The sequence below is a fragment of the Stegodyphus dumicola genome, chromosome 2, assembly GCF_044657685.1.
Source record: "Stegodyphus dumicola isolate Sdum_Otavi_A_Nest chromosome 2, ASM4465768v1".
Lineage (NCBI taxonomy): Eukaryota > Metazoa > Arthropoda > Arachnida > Araneae > Eresidae > Stegodyphus > Stegodyphus dumicola.
The window spans coordinates 200,248,214-200,274,486 of record NC_140769.1 but is presented as its reverse complement, the minus strand read 5'-3'; the positions used below and the strand labels follow the sequence as shown (position 1 = coordinate 200,274,486).

Below are 26,273 nucleotides of genomic sequence, written 5' to 3'. Positions count from 1 at the left end.
CCTATGATAATGAGATAACAGACAAGTTAGAAAATTTGTTAGTAAAACTGTGGCCAATTCCTTCACCTAAGGTCGTTCTTCTTCAGAAATTTAAGCAAAATCAACAGAGAAAGACACCACAGAAAGGGGGAAGGGATGTAAATTGTGTTACTGCACTCGTGTATGTTATTTTCGCTATTCTTTAAATGGATGACGTTATATTTTGGCGAGATCTCTAGAACTAGGTCTCTACTATTTTTTAGTCAAAGTAGATCAGGTAATTTAGTCTTTCAGATCTAACTACACAGATTTTGTAGAATGAATTGAGATCAGAATATATTTTCTTTGATATAATTTTAAAAAAATAAATAAAAAATCCGAAAGGGTTCAGATTTTAACGGTCACCCAAAAGGGTTTGTTAAGGTTTTTACGCTCTCAGCTGAGCTCGCAGTCGATCAGTCTGCTGTTACACTCACTCCTATTAGCCCATTCTTTTTGTCCTTTTAGCTTTATTATTAAGCATAATTATTTTTGCACGAACGCCATATACAATTCAACAGCAAAATTACAAAAATTTTAAAAGCGACATAATATAGGTTTAGAGTTCCCGATGAAGCGTTACGTGCTGGCATGCATTTTTCTTTTTTTTCATTCTTTTCTCAGTTCATCATATCAATGTTCAGTTTTCTTACTAAGCTACTACTTACAAAACTTTTATTGTCTTTTTATTATTAACATTTTGTGTGCTTAGTTCATTTATTAAATATCACATTCTTTGCGTAGGTCACAAAACTATATTCAACAGCAAAAATAATATACAAGATATTTCTCCAGCCTTCTTAGCCTACCTTCGTGGTGTAGTGGTCAGCACGCTCGGCACGTATTCGAGAAGTCCGTGGTTCGAGTCTCAGAGAGTGCATTTGTTCATTTTTCATCTCTCCTGCTTAGAAATGAACTAATGTCTGCTAATGTCTCTACAGACATATCTTTAGAATATCCGATCGACAGTCTCACACGCTGAAGATAAAAATGTTTTATATCCCTTGGAGTGTTGTCACTTCTGGCTTTGCTATCTTTAAGTTTGTTAATCAGAAATTTGTTAAAGATTTACAAACATGAAGTAAATAAAAAACCAAATTTGAAATTCAAAATTCGGGTTTTTATTTCCATGTTCGAGCGGAGAACTACGTTATTCAAAATTTGATGGTTCTAGATACGCTTGTTTTTTCACAGTGCGACAAACATGCCAATATTTATGCATATTCTTCATTATTTAATTTCTTTAAATATAATACAGGGCTCTAATATTTGGTGGCACCAATCTAAAAAGTGATATGCCGTTTATAGTGATTCAACGCAAAATGCCGTTTCGAGACTAATGTCCAATTCGAGGTTAACGTCTCTTCTGGGCTAAAAAAAATTTTGTAAAATAAATTCTTACTTAAAACTATTAGAATGATTAACTAACTAAAAGCAGAATAATAATTTACCATATAATTTCAGCGAAACAAGAGGTTAACTAATTCTCGTTACAAAATCCACCTACAATTTTATATCACGAATAATAAAAGTATTGAGTGTCTTTACTAAACTTACAAAGATAGCTTATACGTTCGTCAATACAGTCGATTATTCGATTTCGTTGTTTAGGGTGTGATTGCGCTATTTTATTATTAGCGATAAAAAACAGTACATGAATTTCAGAAGAGAATTAACTATATAAAACTGTATGATGGATTATTTTTCTTTACATGAATTATTTTACGCGATTTAAATAAAATAATAGGTTAAGTTATTTTATAAAAGCGTTTTTATCTTATTTTTTCCTCTCTGTCTTTAAAGAAAGGATCAAGGTCATAAAAATCCACCATCTCCAGTAAAAGTAAACAGCAAAAGAACATTTAATTTCTGTAAAGAAATTAAACAAATAACAACAATAAAAACCTCACTTAAAAAAGAAAGCATAGCCATGGAATAAGGTAACATATAACACGACCACCTTTGCGATGGCCAATCTCTCCCACCTGCTTTTCTCTGTTGCGCCCTCCTTAATATCAAGGGATGGCCAGACCAATGAAACCTCAACGTATGTGCGTCAGGAAAATACACAAAGAGAAGCATCCGGCGAGATATCTGCTCTTTTCCCGGATGTCGGCGGACCTTTAATGGAGGGACGTGTTTCTTTAACCACGCCAAAAGGAAAGCATTACCAGATGAATCACTTTTTCTTTACCACAAACCTCACCTGATACGTCGAGAAATGATACGCGGAAACGGTTTGAGGCAGTAGTGTAGGTAAATACATCATGAGATGGTCTAATGCAAAAACTTGCAGGTTCCCTTTTTTTGGAGTTGATCTTTGCTTATGTACACAAAACTCTCTCTATGCATCATGCATTATGTATGCGCGTATGAGAAATAAGAAAGGGATGTGGTCAATAGGAGAAGAGTTGTTGAGAGGACCGTATTTGATTGGTGATGCAAAGGTCTTGCGTTGGTTTCTCTTTCCTAAAATAGCTTTGCGGGTGGATTCATGACCCAGAGTTTGGATACGCACATAAATCTTGAAATGTATTTATAAGAAATAGTTAAGCTACAAACAGGAGCAAGCCGTAAACACGAAAACAAAGCAAGCCATGCGAAAATTTGCTTTGATTTATAAGACCATCACTTCAAATAATTTTTTATTGAAATACAATCAAAGTTTCCGGTAGCAAACACTCCAGGTTTTTATTCGGAATAAGGTAGGGTTCATTAAATAAAAGCGTTTTGGTTTCGTACTTCAAATTAGAGATATGATGTTTGTTCGCAAACTAATTCAATGAATCAATTCAATCTACTGAATGAGAAAACACTGTATAAGGTATTTCACCCACCTTCTTAGCGTGCCTTCGTGGTGTAGTGGTTCTACACGCTGGGCCGGTATTCCAGAGGTTCGTGGTTCGATTCCCGGCGAAGGCGATTGCTCATTTTTCATCTATCCGGCTTTTTCATTTAAACTAATGTCTCTACAGTGGTGCCCGAACTAAAAAGGTGTTGGATGTGGATTCTCCACACCCAGGATTTGGCGATTGGGTCCTCTAAAACCCCAGTCGCCCTTTAAGGGGAATATATAAGGTTTTTCTCCCGCTTTCCTATCGTGCCTTCGTGGTTTGGTGGTTCTGCACGCTGGGCTGGTATTCCAGAAACCCGTGGTTCGATTCCCGGCGAAAGCGGTTGCTAATTTTTCATCTTGCGTGCCTCTAAAAAATGCCTAATGTCTCTACACTGTTTATCACCCTCGTTTAATTGTTGTTATTTTCCAACTTTCTAAACGATTTCTTTATTCTAGAACTTTATTGTTTCTATGTAGAAAGTATATAGGGAATTAAAAAACTACAGACGAAAGAAATTTTTCCGGGAACGAGCGGTTCGACTGAGTCGATATTTTTGATCCACTTTGATTTTTTTCTGCTCTTTGCTCCATTCTCTTACAGCGCTCTTGATTCATTCCCCGTTCTCGATCTTATTCATCATGGTTATTATTAGGGAACAGGGATTCATAAAAAAGAATCGATTCAGTTCAGTAGCCGAACGTATGCGATCTGATCTTATAAAAAAAAAGAGTTTCGTCCAGCTCTACTTCAAACATTCAAGGATTCAGAAACTATCTGTAATGGAGAGTATCCGCTAAAGTAGGATATACATTAAAGGAGATTTGGCTATGTCAGTTTTAATACCCGGTCTCGTAAAAAGGACAGAGCACTGAAATTTATAAAAACTATCACAAAATCTTTTAGTTGCATATTACAGAAAATATTAATTTGAGTTTATTACCTAGATAATAAAACTTCATTTACATACTAATTTGAAAATAATTTTTATTATTTTAATTCATTCTAAGGAGCAGTAAAGGTCTATTAGCAACAATAAAAAATGGCAACATTCTTAGTAATATTTCATGTAGGTTTTAGTCTGTCTACCGGATTATTCCAAATAGTTATAGTTAATTAATGAAATAAATAATGGCATTCAGAAGCAAATCTGGAAATTAATTCAGAAACAAAATTGATTAATTCTGGAAAGATAGGCCAGGAATTTCAATAAAATAGTGCGCTTTAATAGCGCGCTATGTGTTATCCATTAAAGTTCAATTTACTTTTAATGCAGGAAATTATGTTATTATTTTTTGAATAAAAAATTATATTGAATAAAAAATAAATGCTTTTTTTTTAAATTATTATTTGAAAATTATAAATTCCAAATCTCATAAAGTTTACCAAGAGCTTGAGTTTACTTACATAATTTTGAAAAAATTTATATCAGAATTGCATGGAGAGATTTTCAAAATTTTCTTACATTCAGAGGAATTTTAACCGAGAAATAGATTAAAGAATAAAGGAATACCGAAAGTAAATGTGCTGATGCACACTCTGATAATTTTATAAGGATTTAGGCTGATGCATTTTAAACATTAACATTAGAATTGAATAGATTTAAATCGTATCTAACAGTTAGAGAAGAATTAATCAAAGAAAAAATTGGTAAATAACAAAATGGCTGAAGAATTTTTGTATGGTTGATGACGTCCAACAGTACAGGTTAGACATCTTATGTTTGGGGCGAAGTTCCTTAGATAGGTATTTCACCTAAAATACAAGTTTTTAAATTTCCTTATTCTCTCTAAAACTAACATAGGTTTTCCCCATAAAAAAGTTATTAATTTTTTTTATTTTTAAAGATATATACATATATATATATATATAGTGTTAGCTAGGTGATGGAGCTTTAGTGATCAGAATGGCTCATATTAGTAATAAACTAGGTTTATTGACGAACTAATTACTTACATATTATCCTATTTAACTAATTACTTATATATTTATATACGTTTACGCATTTACATTTAGCAGGCCATTATGCTGGAATCTTAACACATCACATTACAATCCTTCGCTCTCTCTTTCGCTTCTCAGTTTTACGCCCTCTGAGGGCTGCTTTCTTACAACGCCATTTATCAGTTGGTTACAGTACATATATGTGATTAAAACATTTTTTATGATGTCTGAGTACTAAAATTTATAAGAGCACTTGTAAATAGTCGTTGCGGCCGATTTAACACTTTTACTTCCTTGTATGAAATAAAGGCCGCATTGTAACTTCGAAAAGTTGCGGTATCACATTTTAACAAAACTATCCATTTTGACCGCTCTCGAATATATTTGAACAACGTTTTTGCGTAACATCTGTACGTACGGCCAAAATAAACGACTCTTTTTTTTTTTTTTTTTTTTTTTTTTTTTTTCAAAACGGATTGTAAAATGGATTTAAAATGGATTCAGAAGAGATTTTTTCGTCTGTACGTACATACCTATGTATGTATCTTGCAAAACTCAAAAACGAGTAGCTTCAGAACGTTGAAATTTTGTTTACGGGGTTGCTGTGACATGTAATTGTGCATCTCCGTTTTTGTTTGCAATCGGTGCACTAAGCATATATAATATATATATATATATATATATACACGCTGAGTTTAGTATTTTTATTCTTACATATTAATGAATTGTGCAATTTTTGCTTTAAAAGTGATTGAATTACATTATTCTTATGTTCCGGTTAAGGTATACATGCTTTTAGTTAATCTGCATACTATAGTTGTAGAATTATCAATAATTTAACATTTGTAATGCTACTAAGAATAAAGAAGCTGCCTTTTGTTTAGATATGAAATGCATAGTAGTATATTGCATTAATTCATTTAATTATGCACCAACTTCGGTGTCTTTTTGCCGAACAGGGAACAAAAGCAAACTTTCAATTTTCAATTTTGTGCACCAAAAAGTCTGTCTTCCTGCCCATTGACCGAAATGCTTGTTTTTGTGTAGAAACTGTAATTTTAATTGTAAGAATTGTTTTTTAATTATATGTGTATATTTTTCCACTTTTAGAAATACACTAAAGATGGTGCCAATAAAATTAATTGTTTTAATCATTTTTCCCTTCAGTTTTATCCCACGTTCGATTATGAAAGATACTGACTTTTTTATTTCACAAAGCCATTTGTTTATGGCTGTCAGTCAAATGCCGCCGAAGTTGAACGAGCGAGAAGTTTCCTTTTTAAATAACTTTAATAAATTCAACTACTCTCAGTTTATACATACCCAATTGTAAACATATAATAATTGAATATCTACACATAAACATCTAATAACAATCCGCTATCATAGTTCATTTAAAAAATACGCGTTAAAACAGTTATGAGTTGGGGGTTACAGCCGAAAACATCGCGGCAAAAACATCGCGGACGAAAACGTCGCGGAGAAAACAACGCAAGGCAAAAACGTCGTGGTACAAAATATCGTGGGAGGAAACATCGCAAAGAGAAAACATCGCAGTTCTAAAACATCGTGGTACAAAACATCGTCGTCGAAAATAAAGCGGTTCAAAAACTTCGCAGTTCAAAAACATCGTCGTCGAAAATATCGTGGTAAAAAATAAAGTATCTACAAATCATCGCATTACGATAACATTGCAGACGTGCTTCTTTCAGGCTTTAATAACTGTAAATGGATATTCCCATATTGATTTGTGATCGCAAGATGTAAAGAAGGATAATTTTTACTTTCATACTTTTTATTAACTAATAAATTTTTGCTGAGAAAATAAGAATGAAACTTAAGCATAGAAAATTAATGCAACGTATAGAATTAATAGAATTTTAAACCGACATAGTTAACTAACAAATGCCATTAATAAATCATTTTTATGAAGTTTTTACTGGTAATTTTTCATGAAAAGTATAACCTATAATTTGCAGTTAATTTTTTACGCTTAAGTTTCCTTCTTACTTTTTCAGCAAAAATTTATTGGTTAATAAAAAATGTGAAAGTAAAAATTATCCTTCTTTACATCTTGCGCTCACAAATCATTATGGGAACATCCTTATACAATTATTAAAACCTGAAAAAAGCATGTCTGCGAAGTTGTCATGCGATGATTTGTAGATACTTTATTTTTTACCACGATATTTTCGACGACGATGTTTTTAAACTGCGAAGTTTTTGAACCGCATTATTTTCGACGACGATGTTTTGTACCACGATATTTTAGAACTGCGATGTTTTCTCTTTGCGATGCTTTCTCCCACGATATTTTGTACCACGACGTTTTTGCCTTGCGTTGTTTTCTCCGCGACGTTTTCGTCCGCGATGTTTTTGCCGCGATGTTATCGGCTGACACCGAGTTGGGTACATTTTAGCCATCGCATTCTATGGACGACAATTTTACAGCGTGTTGCCACCGCAGGGCAATGAATAGATGTAAATTAATTACTCGAGGCATGAAAGTAAAAACTATTATTATTGAATTATGAAGCTCCTGAAATTTGGAGTACCACACCGCAAATGTTTCCATGTTACCTCGCAGAAGAATGATGCATTCTTAATTATTTGTATTTTTTCATATTTAGGAACAGTGTTTTAGTGGCGCCGTCTAATAAATAAATAAACACGGTAGATCGCATACTACATGATTACCAAATTATATTCTTATACTAGCAGAAGTACCCGATGTCAGTTAAGTTAGATTGAGAGTAATGTATTATTTTACTCATGACATCACTTGACAATTCATATAATAGCATATTACACGTCATAAAGAATATGATGCGTAGTTGTAATGCATAAAAAATGCCAAAGAAACAATTGACTACCACAACTGACTACGTAATCATAGAACCATATGGTATATATACCCATATGACATATGGAATTTCCATTTGGGTCAGCAAAAATAAAAACAAATATATTATTATTTTGAGCAAAATGAATTATTTTGAGCGATATGGAACCAACATAAAAATGTCGGTATAAAAATAAACTAATTATCTGTCATTATATCAGAAACAATGGCACTCAGCCATTATTGCTGGTTAACCACTTGTCATTCTTGCTGATATCAGCACTGTTGCCACTCGGAAAACTGAGAGCGAAATTGAATGTTTTAAGAACTTTTAATTAATATTTCTGATTTAATTATTTTTTTTGGAAAAAAATAGGGGACGTCGAACTTTTCTAGGACCCAAAAAGGATCGTAGAAAGTTTGGTGACAATAGCTATAGTAGTGACTGAATTATTCGCGAACAAACACACAAACTTTCTTCTTTGTATATATATAGAGATGGCATCATTTGGGTCAGCAAAAGTAAAAACAAATACATCATAATTTTGAGCAAAAGGAATTATTTTGAACGATATGTAATCCGCATAAAAAATTCAATAGAAAAATAAACTAATTCTCTCTCATTATATCAGCAAGAATGGCACGCAACCATTGTTGCTGATATCAGCATTGTTGCCAGTCCGAAAAATGAGACCGAAAATTAGTGTTTAAGAGTTTTTAAGTAATATCTCTGATTTTAGCCATTTTTGTTTTTGGAAAAAAGGTGGACGTAGACCTTTTTCTAGAACCCAGAAAGGAACTGTAGAAAGTTTGGTGACGACAGCTGTTGTTAGCGAACAAACACACAGACTTTCTTGTTTATAGATTCTGAGCATAACTTCACAATTAAAAAAACTTCAATATTTAAATTAAATAAATTATTCTATATCAATTTTATAACAATCAGAGTTGCTTTAAAATTTCAATTGCTTCCCAGCAAACGAAGAAAATGAAGTAATTTGATTAAAAAAGCCAGGTTGAGCTAAAAGTGTGATGGCTGTGTATCCTGTGCCATTTTGATAAGTGCGCCGCTTGCTAACTCATAGACACATTGCTGTGCTTTTAAACTTTTCACTACAAATTTCCTAAATTTTAGAACATTTCCATGGCTCATGACTTTTGCAACGATTTTCCTAAGGAAAAAAAAAAGATTTATAGAGAAAATGTATGAAGTTTGTAATTTAATGTAATTCATGTACGGCAACAGAAGTTCTTCAAATGGTTGGGCAATCATAAAGAGTGCAAAGCCTAATAGTTTCGAACACAGACCACCGTAGCGGAAACCTTTCTCGGGTTAAAAAAAATCCTTAAAAGCAGCTAAAAAAGAGAGAAGCCGAAAATTATAGCCGTCTTTCACGAGAATCCACTGTTAGCGGCAGTTTAATGTTTCTGGCCCCCCTCCGTAGGGATAATTGCCTGGAACAGTTTTCCTTTGCTCTTGATTTCAGCGAAGTGTAGCAGATTACAGATACGCCGAATCCAAATCTCATAAAATGACGTAACTCGATTTTTTCCCTACTTTAACCACCACTTTTTTTTTACAGAAGGAAAATATAATATCGACCACTATTTCAGTGAGAAAGGGGGAAACGAGTTTTCTTTCTGTCCTTTTTCTGGGTAAAAATATATAAATAATCGATGGAAAAAGTCAGTTCTAGCTGCTGAAGGAAAAGTCAGACCCACATCAATAACATTGCAAAGTCGCCTCTGGCGCTTCCACAGCCAGATTCCAACTTTTCCCTTTCTGTTAGTGTGATTTCATTGTGATGGCATTTCTATGGGAGATGTAGTTTCTCAGGGGAGTTTCTTTTGTGTAAATATGTGGCAGAAAAGTGATTTTTAAACCCAAATAAGTTACTTTCACAGCGACAACAAAAATTCGGAGCGCGTCACTGTTGAAATGAAAGGAATGCATTTATCCTTAAATCAAAGAAAATGTTAGTAAATACCTCACCTCGCATAAAATAAAATAACTTATTTGATATCAGAAAGTAATATTATTCTTTCTAATATTATTTCTAATTTCTAATATTAGGTTTCATCGTTAAGCAACCATCGTTAAGGCAGAATGCTACCCTTACAAAAAAAAAAAAAAAAAAAAAAAAAAAAAAAGAGAGAGAGAGCAAGCAAATGAGTTTGTTAGTATCTAATATGATAATTAACTCATTAGCTTATATTTTCCATTTATCAAAATTAAATTTGGAAAGATAATTATCACTCTTAAAATTAGTCCGCTCATTTGCCTCCTTAATAGACTTGAAGAAGTTACTTCACATTATAATTTAAATAAGGCTAATTTTTTATTTTAAAATAATAAATTGTTTTAATTTTTTAATATCAGAAGAACTAATTCTTAATTCGTAATTTTAAAAATATAGTTAAGGTGAAAACGTACCCAGCATAAGACCACACAAATAAATGTCTTTGGTTTATTTTAAATTAACTAATGAAGAAATGGAAAAGTCATTACCTTGTTGTTTTTCTAATCCGCTATTTGATAATATAATTATTTCTAATATATTTAATATTTTATAATAATTGTAAATATAAGTTACATTTTTTATTGCAATATTAACTTTTCCACTATAATTACCTAACCGAATTGATATTTATAAGAATAAACAATGATCAAAATAATCAATTTTTCATAAAAAAAGTAACCAAAATATTGGACATCTATAATGAGTATAACAGAACTTATGTCTATTCTCTATGTGATAATTTTGTGTATGTTAAATTATTTAATTTAAATATAATATGTTACACAATATTCTCATAAAATATCCGGTAAGAAGAAGATGTAAACCAATTATTCTTTTGAGAAATGTATTACAGGAGAAAAAGAATATGATTCATATCATAAAATTAGAATCTATTAGTTTAAACGTAATTTTCCCTAAATTGTTACAGTTATTATAGTTGTTTTATATACTGTAGTTATAAGGCAGAGAAAAACGTCACATTTAGATTTTGAAAAATTAATAATTATGGAATTATTCTATATCGTTTGAGTAACTACTGATAGCTTTCTCCAATATATATATTTTAACACCTTTTTGATTCTAAAGTAGTTTACAAGGAAATATTTTACATTTTACGGCTATAGTTAAAACATAAACTAATAAGTTTGCTTTCAATTAAAAAATAAAATGTAAATACGATTCTTTATATGTCAGTAAGTATCGTACATTGGCATGTCACTGCAGTGTACTTTTTTGATTTCATTGAAAAGTACAGATCATATTTTGAAATGTTAAAAAATATTTATTCGAAAATATATATAGTTTGCAAACTACGAAATTTATAAATTCGTTGAAGTACGAACATGCAGAAAATCGCGTAAGTATATTTTCTCTTTTTAAATAAACCTGATAACTACCAATAAAATTACGTTTTTGTAATTTAAACGGAATTTAAAAGAAAGAAATATGTTAGATAATTATAATTTGCAAGTTGCTGTAGAAATTAATCATTATCAGTACGTTTTCTTCAATGCAAACGAGTAGCATAAAGAAGAAGATTAGAAAGAAATTCTTTAATGTGATATATAAATGCATGATGCTATATAAATGCATTATGCTATATAAATGCATGATGCTCTAAATTTCTTTTGCTGATTTATAGTAATACTAATTACGTCTCTAAAACATATTAATTTTAAAAAAGCATCAAATGATTGCTGAGAAGTTTATGTTCTTTACAAGCATTTCTCTTCATTATGCTGATATATATTATTCTTGCTTGGAAATACAGTATTCTTTCGTTATTACCCGGGAGCTGGCAACCAGAACTCATGTTACAAGACCAACATTATAATTTGCAAGTTGCTGTATAAATTAACAGCTTTACATTGAAAGTAATTTCTTAATGTATAAGAACTGGAGTACTTCCAGAGTACGACAACAATGATTTTCAAAGTTTCCTGTCAAGCACATAAAATGTGTTTTTTATGGTTCTTTAAACTTAAGAAATTAAGAAAACTTCAAAAACCATTTTCACGCATTTCCGTTATCAAATTAAGACAAAAAATAAAACAGAAAATACATACATATAATTATATATTCATGTGTGCACGTCTAATTCCCGATTAGTGCTGTTTATAATAAATCCTAAACAATTGCTAAACTTATAATATTCATAATCGAATCGCTAATGTATTCCGTAACGCAACGGTTTCAAGCGCGTGGTCATGGAAAGAACGAGCTTAGAAAATGGTAAATGGCAACAGAAATAGTAGTAAAGTGCTCACTCCATAATCGAATTACTAAATGTATTCTGTAACCCAACTACTTTCAAGCGCGTGGTAACGGCAAGACGGAATTCAGAAAATGGTAAATGGCAACAGTAATAAAAAGTTTAAGAAGAAAAGATTTTTAGAAAAACAGTAACTGACAGAGTTTATAAGGATAAATAAAATAAACGTTTTGCCGGTGTTGAAGTGAACAGACATTAAAGGAAAGTGTTTATGATGGGACAGAAGGTTTTGTGGATATTTTGCGTTCTGGTTTTCTTTTACATGACTGATAATTCTTTTTTTTAAGATGTAAATGCATTTTAGCAATAAAATTTTCTATTATAATACCAACACACATACCTTCAGTGAAATGTTAGTTTTAAAGGAGAGGAATAAAATACTGATGAAGCTAACAACTCTTCCATAGTGGTATTTTGTTTATAATGCTGATATTTTACTATTGCCACTACTAAACATTTGATAAGTAGCTGAATAGGTGAACAAAACGATGATTTCAATCAACTTTCATACAAAATATTCAACAATTAATTGAATATTTTGTAAATATCAAACCAGACGATAGTTTTTTATTAAACAGTCCACATTATCATACTTGAAACGAAGATAATATAAATACAAAACGAAAGCTACAAGTCGTGTGTATGAAAAGAAGAAAATACATTTATTATTACATCAAAAATTTTATCAAAAATTATTTAACAGAAACTTTAGTCAGCATAAATCGATTACAGAATTATAAATGGAACAATAAATAAAATCACCGTTATAATTTATAGTTTTTTCAGCTTTTAGAGACCGTTTCATTCATTTATGTATTGAAATTAGAACAAAATTCTCAGTTGAAACAGTTGATAATAAACAAAAATGTTAAAACAACCTGCACCTTCACTTCTAAAATTAAAATAGTGTTCCATGCTATGAGTTAGTAGACATATTACCACCAATAACTACGTTAGAAGACCTGGAAAACTTGAAACGTTATTTTACGTAAGAAAAATAACAATTCTTAAAGTAACATAAACAGCTAATATAATTAGTTTAAAGCAGGTCTCGGCAAACTATGACCCACGGGTAACCAAGTAACCCAATTCATAATTTCAAGTGATGTGACCCACCTGAGTTTCGAAAACAAATTATAATACCTAAAATTAAATTATGAAATATAAATATGGAACGAGCACTTGAATGATGCACAAAAAATAAATCGAAAATAAATAATAACAGTAACACAAAGTTGCAGTAACGAACATGCATGTTTGTTTTTAAAAACAAAAATTGTATCATAATTTCAAGAAAAAAATCTTAAAGTTTGGCAACGTCTATTCATAAGCCATACCTGATTAAAAAAAAGTCTTAAGACAAGTAACTAAAAAGTCAGATTTTACTAAATTGACGTCACACTTTCAGGATCAGGGAAGCCATTGATATCGAAGAGAAAATTAAAGTTCATTTGGCTACATTTGGTTTTTAATTTTAATTTTATGTTTCAAGTTTAAGGCGTATTGTAATTATTTTCTCGATAAAATTTCTTTTGTTATTCACCAAGAAAGACTCTTCTAAAACGAAAATACCACTGACCAGAAGCGTCTTCTTAATACGCACATTTTAGTTTATTTTGATCTGCAGCCGAAAACGGTTACCGACGCCTGTTTTAAAGCAATAAATGTCTAGCGCAGTAATCATTGAGAAAAAAGCTCGACAGTTTAAAATACATTAAAAGTCTCAATCCAGGTCACAATCACTCGCAGTTTGCCATTTATATCTTTTCTCAAGAGGAACAGTAAGCGCTTCCGAAACCTTCCAGAAAAATCCCTTTTGGGGTTTCATAAATATGTTTTTCAGAATGTCGAGAAAACGCCATATGTTACCAATGTAGCAACAAAAGTTATTCATCAAAGAACGGTAGAATTTTTTCCCTGTATTTCCGAGTCTACATCATCTACCTTTACAATTTAAATGTCAACTGATAATTAAAAACTTTACTAAGTAACACATGAAGTAAGCACATACAATAACACTAAGCAAAAATTCAAATGATAAAACACACAATAAATGAACGTAAAATTGCCTTTGAAATCCATATTTCCTTGTTAAAATAACCACCGCTTGGCCTCTGGCGACATTTGAAATTAGCGCGTTAAAAATTGAGCGATAAAATTCGCCACTTGTAACGATGAAGCGCAATGGCAGCTTTAACAAAGAAGTACCTAAAATAGCACTAATTAAACTAAACAAAATAAATAAATAAAAACATACGTAAACGCATTACAATTTATATCACAAATAATTACAAATAAATAAACACAAAAATGTTCAGAAATTAACAACAATGGATATTTTTACCTATGTATACGATTATCCAAGTTCATACGAAAAATAAACATTACGTCGGCCAGACTGGCAACGCTCTTTACCCGTCCCAGACGTGATTCGAGAAAAATTAAAAGAATAGCAAATAAAAATAATCTTCCTGGCGTTAATAAATAAATAAGCAAATGGTATAAAATTCAAACATTCATCCTCTCCTAATGCCATTTATTTTCCAGAACTGATCACAGCAAATTTGTTCAGCGGATATTGATCCGCTTTTGGCTTTTTTAAGGATGCAGAATATGGCATTCCTTAGAGGGATATTAAATTGCTTCTTTATACCGTTACTTAATCTTCAACCGGGTGATCCTTTCAAGTGTTAAAGGAAGATAAGCGGAGCAACGCGCTCTGCGGAGCAAATATGTTGTCGCGCTCTGCCCGTTGTTTCTTCCGAGTCGATCACCAATCGATAGATCCAAGGTCAGAAGACTCGTTAAGAATGCCGCTAAGTGCAAACTGGAATTTACTCATCCCGCTTGCATAGTTGATGTGTTCTGCTTAAATCTTTCTCCGCGCAAAGATTTTGGGGAAACAACAATAGAGAATTAAATATGCTTCGCGAGACAGCTTGGAATGATGCAGTGGAATTAGGTTGTTAACGAACATCAGGGCTGTTTAATGCATCATCAAAAAGAAACAAGTTCGTGTCCCATAAAAGGCGTTTGTAAAAATATTTTCAGTAAAAGTGCTTACAATTAAACGTCACTGTTATGTTATGTGTCGCTGCAGCTTATGTCTGGAAGGCGATTTGCAGCAACTGCCTTTTGCCCGAAGTGTGAATGAGAATTACTATTTGACAAATAAAGACAAAGCCAGTTAGGTAGACTGGAGGATATTGCAGTAAAACTCGCTTATAATGAGCCTTGATATAACGAGAATCAGGATTTAATGAGGAAATCGAAAATACTTTGTTGGTACAAGTCTACGGGAACAAATACAAGTGACGGGGGACGTGGGCACTATGCCTCTACCATACTGGTTAATCAGTACAGCTCCAAGTCTATGGGAACATCACTCGCTTTTAACGAGCAAAGCCCGGTTATAGCGAGCAATAGTTTTGTGAATCCTAAAATTTTTATTCAGTTCCATCTCTCCAGCTCAGTTAATCCTTTCTTGGAAAAATTTCTTTAACATGCCGATGTCAACCAAACGTTAGTGTGTAGAGACATTATGACTTTATGGAAGCAAGAGAGATTGAAAAATATGCAACGCCTTCGACGGGAATCTAACCGCGAACATCTGGAATACGCGCCCGTTCAGACCACCACACCACGAAGGCATGCCAAGAAGGTTGGAGAAATACCTTATATATTCCTGCTTTTAAAGGACGATTGGGGTTTTTAGGGGACCCATTCGCCAAATTCTGGGTGTGGAGAGTCATCATTCACCACCCTTTTAGTTCGGATGCCACTGTAGAGATGTTGGGATTTTTTGGAAGCAAGAGAGATTGAAAAACATGCAAAGCTTTCGCCGGGAATCGGACCGCGGACCCCTGGAATACACGACCAGCGTGAAGACCACCACACCACGAAGGCATGCCAAGAAGGTAGGAGAAAAACCTTATAAGTGATGAGTCATAAATCCTGCGCATATATGTTACGGCGGCTTTTTTTTTTTATCTCGGAGAGTGATCAGGATTGAACTTTTACCACAGAATTCTACATTTCTTATCCAGTCTATTGACCATCAGATGTTTTAAATCATATTTTCGTAAGCACCTGATGATTTCGATGCTTCTCGATAGAAGACAAAAATTGAAACAACCTCAAATGCTAAAGTAAATGTACTTGAAGCGAAGCGTTTAATGAAAGATGCATGGGAAAACATTACATGAACATTCATTATCATTTGGTTTCTTAAGGCTGGACTCGACGTTTCTCAAGAGGGAAAAATCACTCTTGAGAAGAAGAAGAAATAAACGTCTTGGAAAATTTGGATATAAGTAGAGAATAATTTGAACATTATGTATCTGTTGATCCCAATGTGATCACTTTCCGAATACCAACCCCCGAGAATACTGAAGTTCAAATTCAAGCTAAAGCAGATAAAAAATAATGAAAGCGACGATAATAACGGCGAATGTGAAGAATTTCAAGCTGAACAGTTCCCAACATACTCAGTGTCTTTTGAGTTGGGAGAAAAACTTCAAATGTTTTCGAAGCCAGGGGAGCAAATGACAATGTTTTTCGAGCCATGAATCATCAAAGAAGAACAATAACAGAAGAAAAGCCATTAAGTTCAAAGCAAATGAGCCAGTTTCTTTTGTATTGTACAGAAATAAAAAATAAATAAAGTATTTATAATATAGTAAGTATGTAGGAATTTTTATGATTTTTTTCACGAACCTCTTTTTTACGAGACCTCAGTTATAACGAGCAAATATCACGGTCCGTTCGAACTCTTTATAATCGAGTTCGACTGTAATTGTAAAAAAGAAGGGGGTAAAAGGCAAAGCAAATAAAATAGTAATCAGACAATTTTAATGTTGTAATTAATTCAATATTTAAAATTCTGGTTTGAAATGATGCGATGGAATTAGTTTGTTGATGATCATCAGGGCCGTTCAATACCACAGCAAAAGAAATAAATTTAGGTTACATAAATGCCATTCGAGACGTTGCATTCAGTGAAATCGCCTATAGTTAAACTTCGCTTTTGCGCAGTATTGCAGTGCATCAAATGTCTGACGACTGATCTGTAGCATGACGTGAAGTCTCTTTTGGCAGAACTGTGTATGACAATTAGCATTTGATAAAAGAAATCAAAACATTGATGTCAGATCATATAAAATTCATTGCAAAAAGAGGACAAAATGTAAATATTATACAGTCTGAGATAAATTGTAGTTGTTACATGTGATATAAATAACTGTAAATAGCTCACAGCCCACATGTGCATTGTGTCCAAAATCCACGCTGTTGTACTGAGCTGAAAATGAGTTTAATATTGGGTATGATTCCCTCTCCCAGTCAGACAGGTCGCGTGACAGCATAGAACGTGACATAGCGTGACAGCATAGAACAGGCGGCAGTCGATCTCACCCCTGAAGAAATGCAGCTTTCAATTTTGGAATGGGTTCTCGAAGGAGATGGCTAAATGGAACTGCCCTCCCTAGAGAGTCTCAGACATACTCTACACGTTTAAGGTCATGCGATCTGGCTGCCTAATAAGTAAGGCGAATATCCGTGCTTTCCAGGCACTCAGCTGAGACCTTTATGGTTGGACATTGTCATCCATTAACAGAAACCCAGGATAAACTGCGCTCCTGAAAATTCCAACGCAAAACTCTAAGATCTCCTCTTTATACCCACAGCAGTCAGGGAGCCTTTGTCAAACGCATGAAGGAATAAGCAGCCTTCCAGCATAATGCCTACACAAAACATTACACCTCCACCACGGTAATGATACTTTCTCCAGGGGAGGGAGGGATGGTATCATGTTCCAGTTACAGGTCTGCTGAGAATCAGAGTTCAGGCTGAATCTCTCTTATCTGTAAAACGCATGGTTCTCCTCTGAAGCCTGATCCCAGCCGCATGTTGTCTGTACCAGGTTAAACGCTGTCTCTTGCGCGCTGTAGTAAGTGAGACGCAAGCAGCGAGTTTTCTGTCGTATAGCCCTATTTCATGAAGCCTTCGGGCAATTGTACACCATGAAACTCGGATTCTAATGGCAGCACACGTCTCACGTGAGAGGTGTTAACTGTAGCAGTCCTGTGTCGCAGCGCTGAAAGTGCCAAATAACGATCCACATTCGTCATTGTGGATCGTTATTACCTGGACAAGGTCGACCTTGTCCAGGTCTTCTAGATATGGTTCCAGTGTCCTGAAATTTCTTCCACAAACTGCGAATGACACTGGAATTTAAACTGAGCTCTGTAGCCACTTGTGCTTGTGATTGGCCTGTCTCCAATCTACCGACAATTCTTGATCTCATTACGACATCCATACGTTTGTGGCTGTTTCTTAAAGCAGTAATAATAGAGCAGAAATAATGTAATAAGAATAGAGTAATATAGAGTAATATTTTATAAACAATAAATAGCATTAGTGAGGGCATCACTGATTTACGTTATTGAACTTCATAAAATCGCTCTGAAAGCAAAGTGTAAATACATTTAATTGATAACATGTGTAGTTAATATACCTACACACACACACACACACACACACACACACATATATATATATATATATATATATATATTTCACAATAATTTATAATAAGAAATTTTTCCATATACCATCTCCAAGAAACAAAAATTTTATTTAAAACCATGAAAGTAAACATTTTTTAGAATGTAAATAGCATTTTAAATAGTAATTTCAACTCTTGTTTATAAATCGGCTAAGAAAAGTCTTTAATCGCAAAAATTCAAAACCAAAAGTAAATTTTAAATACTGAAAAAGCAGCTATTGTCATAGATCGCAGATTAAGGGGGGTAAGGACCTTTCAAGATCACTTTTCTCCAATTTTTTGACCAATGTTTGAAATGGCCTCATATACAGGATATTAACCACACAGTTATATAATTTATACTACATATAAATAAAAACATGCAGATATAAAAACAAGTTAAATGGGAAGTTTAAGTTGAGAACTTTTTTTAAATTAAATTTTAAATATTGATTGTATATCGAAAATGAAACATAATAGCATATTACTGTCCGTAAGATATCTTTAAATAAAGTGTAGTTACACTTTCGATTCTTGACTCAAAATAAAGCTAAATGTATTGGCTATAGAATGAATTAAGGAATTACAATTATATTCATAATTAATATTTTTAAAATTGAGAAAAATATTGAATTTTAATTTACTTACCTTTTTTTTACTAATATGGATCAAAACAAAACAAAAAAATTAAAAATCACTTTCATATTAATTCATTCTATGCATATAGGTATTTTTAACATATATGTGCAATTTCAGAAAATTCCATCAATAATATTTTTTAATCTTACGGATAAGTGTAAAAACACAGTTTTGAGTAAAATGACTTTAAAGTTAAACTTTACATTTTTTTACAATAATATATTTTTTCCCTTGCTAGTGTCCGCCTGGTTCATAAATATTTCCTTCTTTTTCAGATAATAATGCATTAGCATTCTTTTGGGACATTCGCTTAGCTCTCCTGGTCTCTTTTGTCATTTAAACAGGCTTTCTTTTCAGCTGCGAGAATCCTTCGTTTATCAGCAACAAATGCACCTGTAGTTGCATTATGACCTGGGGTGACATCCATTTCTCTCATTATATCTAGGCGACCCTTATTACCTTCATTAAAAGCTACCACAGCTTCATCAACAGCAATTTTGGCAACTTTTACACCACACCCAGAAGTTTTCGGACAAAATTTCCAAATCATAGAATTTAAGGATTCATTTGGATTCTGCGTTTTTCCTTTTAAACACGGCTTTAAAAGCTTTGGTTCAGATAAGTCTGTAAAAACCTTTTTTTATATATTCCATTACAGATGAAGGTACAGTCTTCTTATGATGAAAAATTCCTTTATTGGTATCTGCTAAAGCTTCGTGCTTCTGGAACTTGCACCATGACTTATTTCCTTCAGGACAGAAAACGTGCATGGGCTCGTCATCAGTGGATCTTGTGTGACACCATACTGCCCACACTGCTTTTCGCATGTTTTGTAAAGATCCACTATTTTCTCGTATCGCATTGCCATAATAATTAGTCAGTTGGTCAATTAGCTTGTCTGTTAACCGTCCTTTACCTGAAAGTGGTTTACCATCAGCACATTTTTTTTGTCCTCATATCAGTTTTTAACTTTCTGAGTCTGGTGCCCATCCTTTTTTGAATATGGCAAATGCATTCCAGTTTTTCTACAGTCACTTCTTGACCATATGGCTTGTCTTTGCTGATTTCCAAAAATGTTTTTGAGTCTCCATCGCCAAGATATTTTGAGTAACGCACATTTCTCTCCTCTATTGAACGCTCAAACATGCGTAGCATTCCAAATAACTTCCATTTTTCTAGCCGAGCCTTCATGGTCTTTTACGCAGTCATGAGAAGCTACATTTCTTTCGCAACCTTTACAAAAAGAAGTTAGCACGTCAACATCAATAACTTTCCCACTCTCTGATCCGATTAGAGAACATACCCCAATTTTGGAGATGAAGCCTCTTGTTTTCCAGGTACCATCACCCGAAACAGTAATATTTTCAGAATCATCAGATAATAATATTTCTTCCAATGCAGCTTCCTTCATTGAAATTTTAGAAACTGTAGTTGCTGCTTGTCCAATCTTCTTCACAGCTTTGTCATACGATTTTTGAGAAAATGGAGCAGGGAAATCCATAATGCTGCAAAATCTTTCCAAACCTGCTAGGCCTTGACCTATGCATCTCTTAGCATACACAATTCTTAAATTTACTTCACACTGATTCTTCTTCATACCAATCATACGTGATGTCTGAAATTCGTTAATTTGCGAGCATTTTGTACAATTGATGGACATAGTTGATGATATCCCAGTCACTTTACTTTCTATTATTTCAATTTCTGAGTGCCAAATTTTTCAACAAAGATAATTTTTAAGTTCTTGGAGCATTAAACAAATATCTATAATTCCGTAACCTTGAAAATTATTTTCCAGGAAAGAATCAATTTCATACTTGCTCTGTGAAGTTTCCAATTTTATTTTTTTCGCAGATGCAGATACGTTCTCATTTGCATTCAAATTGTCAGACTTTTTGCCATGAAATCGCCTTTTTCTGGATCGATAACCAACAGATCGATAATAATCTTTTCCCATGCTTAATAAAACGTATAGTTTAATTTGTTTTCAAGCAAAATATCGAAGATTAGGTAAAAATCTGCAGTTATTCACTCACTGAAAATCAAACAAATCTTTCGCCACGCTTTCTAGATATAAACAAATGTGAAATGGAATAAGTTGAGTGGTAGCATTCCTACTGTACGAACATGCATTAAATAAACCATGGGGAAAGAAATAAAGATAAAAATTTCCAGTCTAAAATCATAAAACACGTGAGTAGGACAAACGCGGAAGTAACAGCTACAAACGTAAACAAACACTGGCGGCTCTTTAAATGGTTATTTTCTAGATGGAGCTTTATATAAAAGCTCATAACTCGAAAACTAATGATGATATTTTGATGCGGTTTTTTGCACAGTATTCAGAATTCTATGAATATTCAAAATACATACTTTTTTTAATTTCGATTTTTTGAAGGTTCAAAGGACCTTATCAAGGTGATAAACCAATGTACCATCAATTAACAACAACTAAATTAAGAGAGTGTTTCATCTTTATTCCAAGTAAGCATCAAATTATTTGCTAGATTCAAACCATAAGTACAACTAAAATTCAATCCAAATAAAGACATTAGTCCATTTAAGCCATAAGAATCTTATAAAACAAAATAGCAAATAACCTTAAAATTAAATATATATATATTAAGTCTTGACGGATAATATAAAATTCAAATTTTGGTTTGGATCTCAGAATAGGAATTACACAGATGATGCTTAAAGTTTCCGTTTCTAGATGCTTAGACATTCCATTTCTTTGATTTAAACCCCCATAATCTTTGGCTCTAAATATTTTAAATTAACTCGAAAATCAAGAAAGTTCGCATTCTGTTTGAACTGCAACACGGGTATAAGCGCAGCTCAGTACAACACGGCCTTCTGAAACGCCTTCTGAAATGCTTTCAACTGATCAAACTTCATAAACTCTTTGATTGACCTAGTAGTTAAAGCAATTTCGTAATTTTGACGAATTTTAATTACTTGCAAATTATTTTATATGCATTTTATAATAGTTAATGACAGAAAGTTAGTCATTAGGAAGTATTTACTACGAAAGTAACCCTAATAAGGCCATAAAAATCCGATTCACGTAATAAACGATTGTTATACATCTAGCCTACATTTTTTAAGTATGAAGTGTTTGCTGATACTTGCCCCTATTAAGACTGACTACGAAATCAATTATCAGCACGAAGACAGATATCCACCAAAGAGTATACACAAGAGGAAGAAAGACCAATTATTCAACTTTTTGGACACCGAAATCAAAAGCCTCTGTTGAAAGAGAAAAATTAAAAAATCTGATGTGTACACCACATGACTTCCTTGTATGGAATATTAAATTATACGCATTTTATCTTGCATTTTATTTAAACTTATTAGATTGAATTAAACCTACTTCGCCGACAGCGCATAAACCACAATAGAATAAATGCATTCTTTAAAATTCACTTTGTTTACCATAGCGACACTCTGGCGCTAGGTTTACTTAACAGTATTATATTTCATTCATATTATAACTCAGAATGCACAAAATGTATATCATTTAAAGAATTATCTAATCGTTGCCACATGTTCTATTCAAATACTATAATAAAGCTAGAACTATGTATAAAAGAAATTAAGCAAACGAAACAAAAAGGAAACAGTTTTTCACAGACGATTGAGTATTTCTCATTTAATTAATTCAGTTCTCACTTCGCGAGAAGGCAAAAATACATAAAAACTCAAAATATCGATATTAAAAATTACGAAGTAAATCTCAAACGCTTATTTCCTCGAAAAAATTCCAGAAAGAATTAAGCATGATTTAATTGGCAATAACAAATGAATGCGATATCTTTGTTGTTGCGAAGCTAAGTTTCTCTAGATTGGCAACAAATCCACTAGTCTCCTGTTTCAAATGTAAACATCAATGGCCGCCATTAAAAACAGGCTTAGCGGCAATTAAACAACTTTAAAATTGCTGATAATTCTAAAAATATTGCACACAGATTTACTAAAGGCATAAAATTCTTAACCGGAAGAGAAAAACAACATAACTCAATCATTTTTAAAGCAAAAAATGTACAATTTACAAACATATAAGAGTAAAGAAACTGAGATCACTGAGCCGGGTAACAGAGTGGATATATATATAAATATATTTATATACGTTTGGTGCGGCCGATTGCAACCAAAATACGAGGTGCACATCTACATGTTATAGCAGTCCTATATACAAAATTTCAACGTTCTGAGGCTACTCGTTTTTGAGTTATGCGAGGTACGTATAGACGCCACGTAAAATTCTCTTCGGAATTCATTTTAAATCACTTTTGTAATTTTTTGGATGGAAAAGAGTCTTTTATTTTGTCCTTAGGTACAGATGTCACGCAAAAACATCGTTAAATTGCATTCGATAGCTGTCAAAGTGAATATTTTCGTTGAAATATGATGCCTGAAAATTTTCGCGATTAAAATACTTCCTTTCTACTTCGTACAATGAAGTAAAAATAGAGTTTTCATAAGCATCTGCACACACACAGTTGTAATACTTCCTTTTTACTTCGTACAAGGAAGTGAAAACGGCTCGTATAGCTGAGCACATCTGTGCATGTTTAACGAGGTTTAGGAGAAAATATAGCCATTCAGAAAAGACTGTTCAGTACAGTAAATGATATATAGCACAGCGGATTAGTATTCAGTCAGAAAATATTCTTTCTAATGGCGTTCGGGGAACTAAAGGCAGAGTGGATATGCTGTCGAACACTGGTTCTAGTTCCAGCAAACGGGTGATTTACATTAAATATTTTTCGTGATTTTGCTTACATTAAAAGTGAATATGAGTCGGTTGATAGGATATTTTCTCCCTCCTTTCTGCATGTCTTCGTGATGTAACGGTAACACACTAGACGAATATTCGTGAGGTCCAGGTTTGAGTACCGGAGAGGTCATTGTTGGTTTTTCAATTCTCCAGCATCAGAAAAGCCTAATACTACAGTGGTGCCCGAACTAAAAACATGGTGGTGGATAATGATTCTTCACAACTAGGGTTTGGTGAAATTGGGTCCTTTTATTCCCAGTCGCCCTTTAAAAGGGAGAGTACATATGGTATTTTCTCCTTCCTTTCTGCATGCCTTTGTAATGTAACAGTAGCACACTCGGCTCGCATTAGAGAGATTCAGGTTCAAGTCCCGGCGAGGGCATAGCACATTTTTGCTTCAAAATAACCTAATGACTGTATAAGTTTTCTTTAGAAGAATCTCCATGAAAGCATCTTGAGAACATAACCCTCGCGTATTTTACCCTTATCGAATTATCAGTTACCACCCAGTGACATTCAGATGTCCATTGACATACTTACAATGAAGGGGATGGGACGTATATTAATGAATCCTAATTTTACAGGTTCTTCTAATAAAAAAATTAAGACTGCATTTTGATTCTTCGTCATCCACGTCGATGGCACCATACCAAACCGGCGCATCTGCATTTTTCGCTAATTCTACTTGCAAAGATTTTGCCAATTCAATTTCGATATTTTATACCATGCCAAAAGAGGAAGATGCGTATCCATGGAATGACTATATAAAATATTTGTACAGAATGACACATTTCGACTTTGTGAAATCAAAAAAGTTTTAGATGCATTCTTCTCGAAGCAACCATGCTGCAGATTCATGGTTTTTGCACAGTGTCAACAATATAATTTTTTCGCTTAATTTTGTTTCTGATATTTCTAGGCGACTCAGTTTGTTTGCGAATATTTTCAAATTACTGTAAATATTGAAATTTTCCCGTAAATGCTGGGGGGAAAATCCGCTTACAAATATGCCCACGCAGCAGTGTAATTTGGCTCTAATTAGTATTTCCCAAACTGCGCGATTACTGACGACTCCTTTGTTTGTGTGCCTGGCAGCAAAGCTAACGCTGAATCCATTAAGCTTATTTAAAATGCAGTGCAACCGAATGGCAACATAATCTATGTTATGTGTTTAAAAACAGAAAGATTTCAATGGATAAAAACTGTACTTTGCAACTAATCTTACAGTTGACTGACAGCTATTATGCAGCAGAAATTTCAGCAAAGAGGCGTAAAGCACACACGTGAAATACATTAAAAGCATTCGAAAGAGCTGACAGAAGAGTATTTAAATTAAAATTGCAGTCAACCGAAGAGAACTTATCCGTATTGTAACCGCGAAAGCGACAGCAAACTGCCACTGGGCTATTTTAAGTCTCCAAAAACCTGAATTCACAGCAGTAAGAGGATTTGCGAACGGAAGAGAAGCTCCTGGTGTATTCAACTGAAGACGGGGAAGGAGGAGGAATAAAGGTATGGTGAAGGGGACTGTTTGCATTAAGGACAACTATTCTAAAGGATACTACACTTTCGTTTTAAGTGCTAAAGCGGATTTCAATTTGGAGTTTGAAATTGAAAAGGTTATTTAAAAGCTTTCATTCTAGGCCCGGTAGCTTAATTCTTTGTTAAAAATTTTGACCTTTCTGTGTATCGCTTGATACAAAGAAAGGATTTAAAAATACAGCAGAGGGAAAACATACCATTGTTAATTTAAGTCATTAAATAGAATAAAAGAACATGTAGACATTGCAACATACTGAAACTAAAAAGAACTGGCAAAAAGAAAACATTATCCACTAACTGCCTGTTATTCACCCTCAAACGAAACTGTTAAAAACATTTTTTCCCGAATTTTATGACGTTAAGCTTTAAACACAACGCAAATAGAGAAACTAATCCAAATAATCATGGAAACAAAATTTCATGAAAAATCTGAGATCTTGTTTAAAATTAAATTATTAATTTCAAATACGGAATTTAGAGTCTACTGGGAAATTTTTCAGAGATATACAAGATTGAAAATAAGTATCTCGATTTCGTGATGGCTTGTCTAGAATAACTGGCAACAGCTTTATAATATGTTGCATCAATATTTGTTCATGATCAAGGACACTTTAGTTTGTCTCTGTGTAAATGTTTAGAAATCTGACATTTTTAATTTCTTAAAGCTTACTTTTTTATCAAGTACTTTTGCCTGCCCCTCACTTTTTTTGGATTTTTTACTGTTATTAAGTATTTCTTGAACAGTATTGCTGACACTAAGTAAAGTCAATATGGTTGACAAACTAGAACGGGAGTATTCTGAAGCTTTACTAACGCGGAAAACTGGTCACATGT

The 26,273-nt window shown here is 33.2% G+C and overlaps 1 protein-coding gene and 1 pseudogene across 5 annotated transcripts in view; both read right to left on the bottom strand.

Moving 5' to 3' along the window:
* The window catches only part of LOC118184950 (protein turtle-like), a 531,428-nt gene that overhangs the window by 309,862 nt on the left and 195,293 nt on the right, over positions 1–26,273 (bottom strand). The gene's annotated exons all lie outside the window — the stretch shown is intronic.
* Positions 19,605–20,883, bottom strand: LOC146998796 (uncharacterized; annotated as a pseudogene).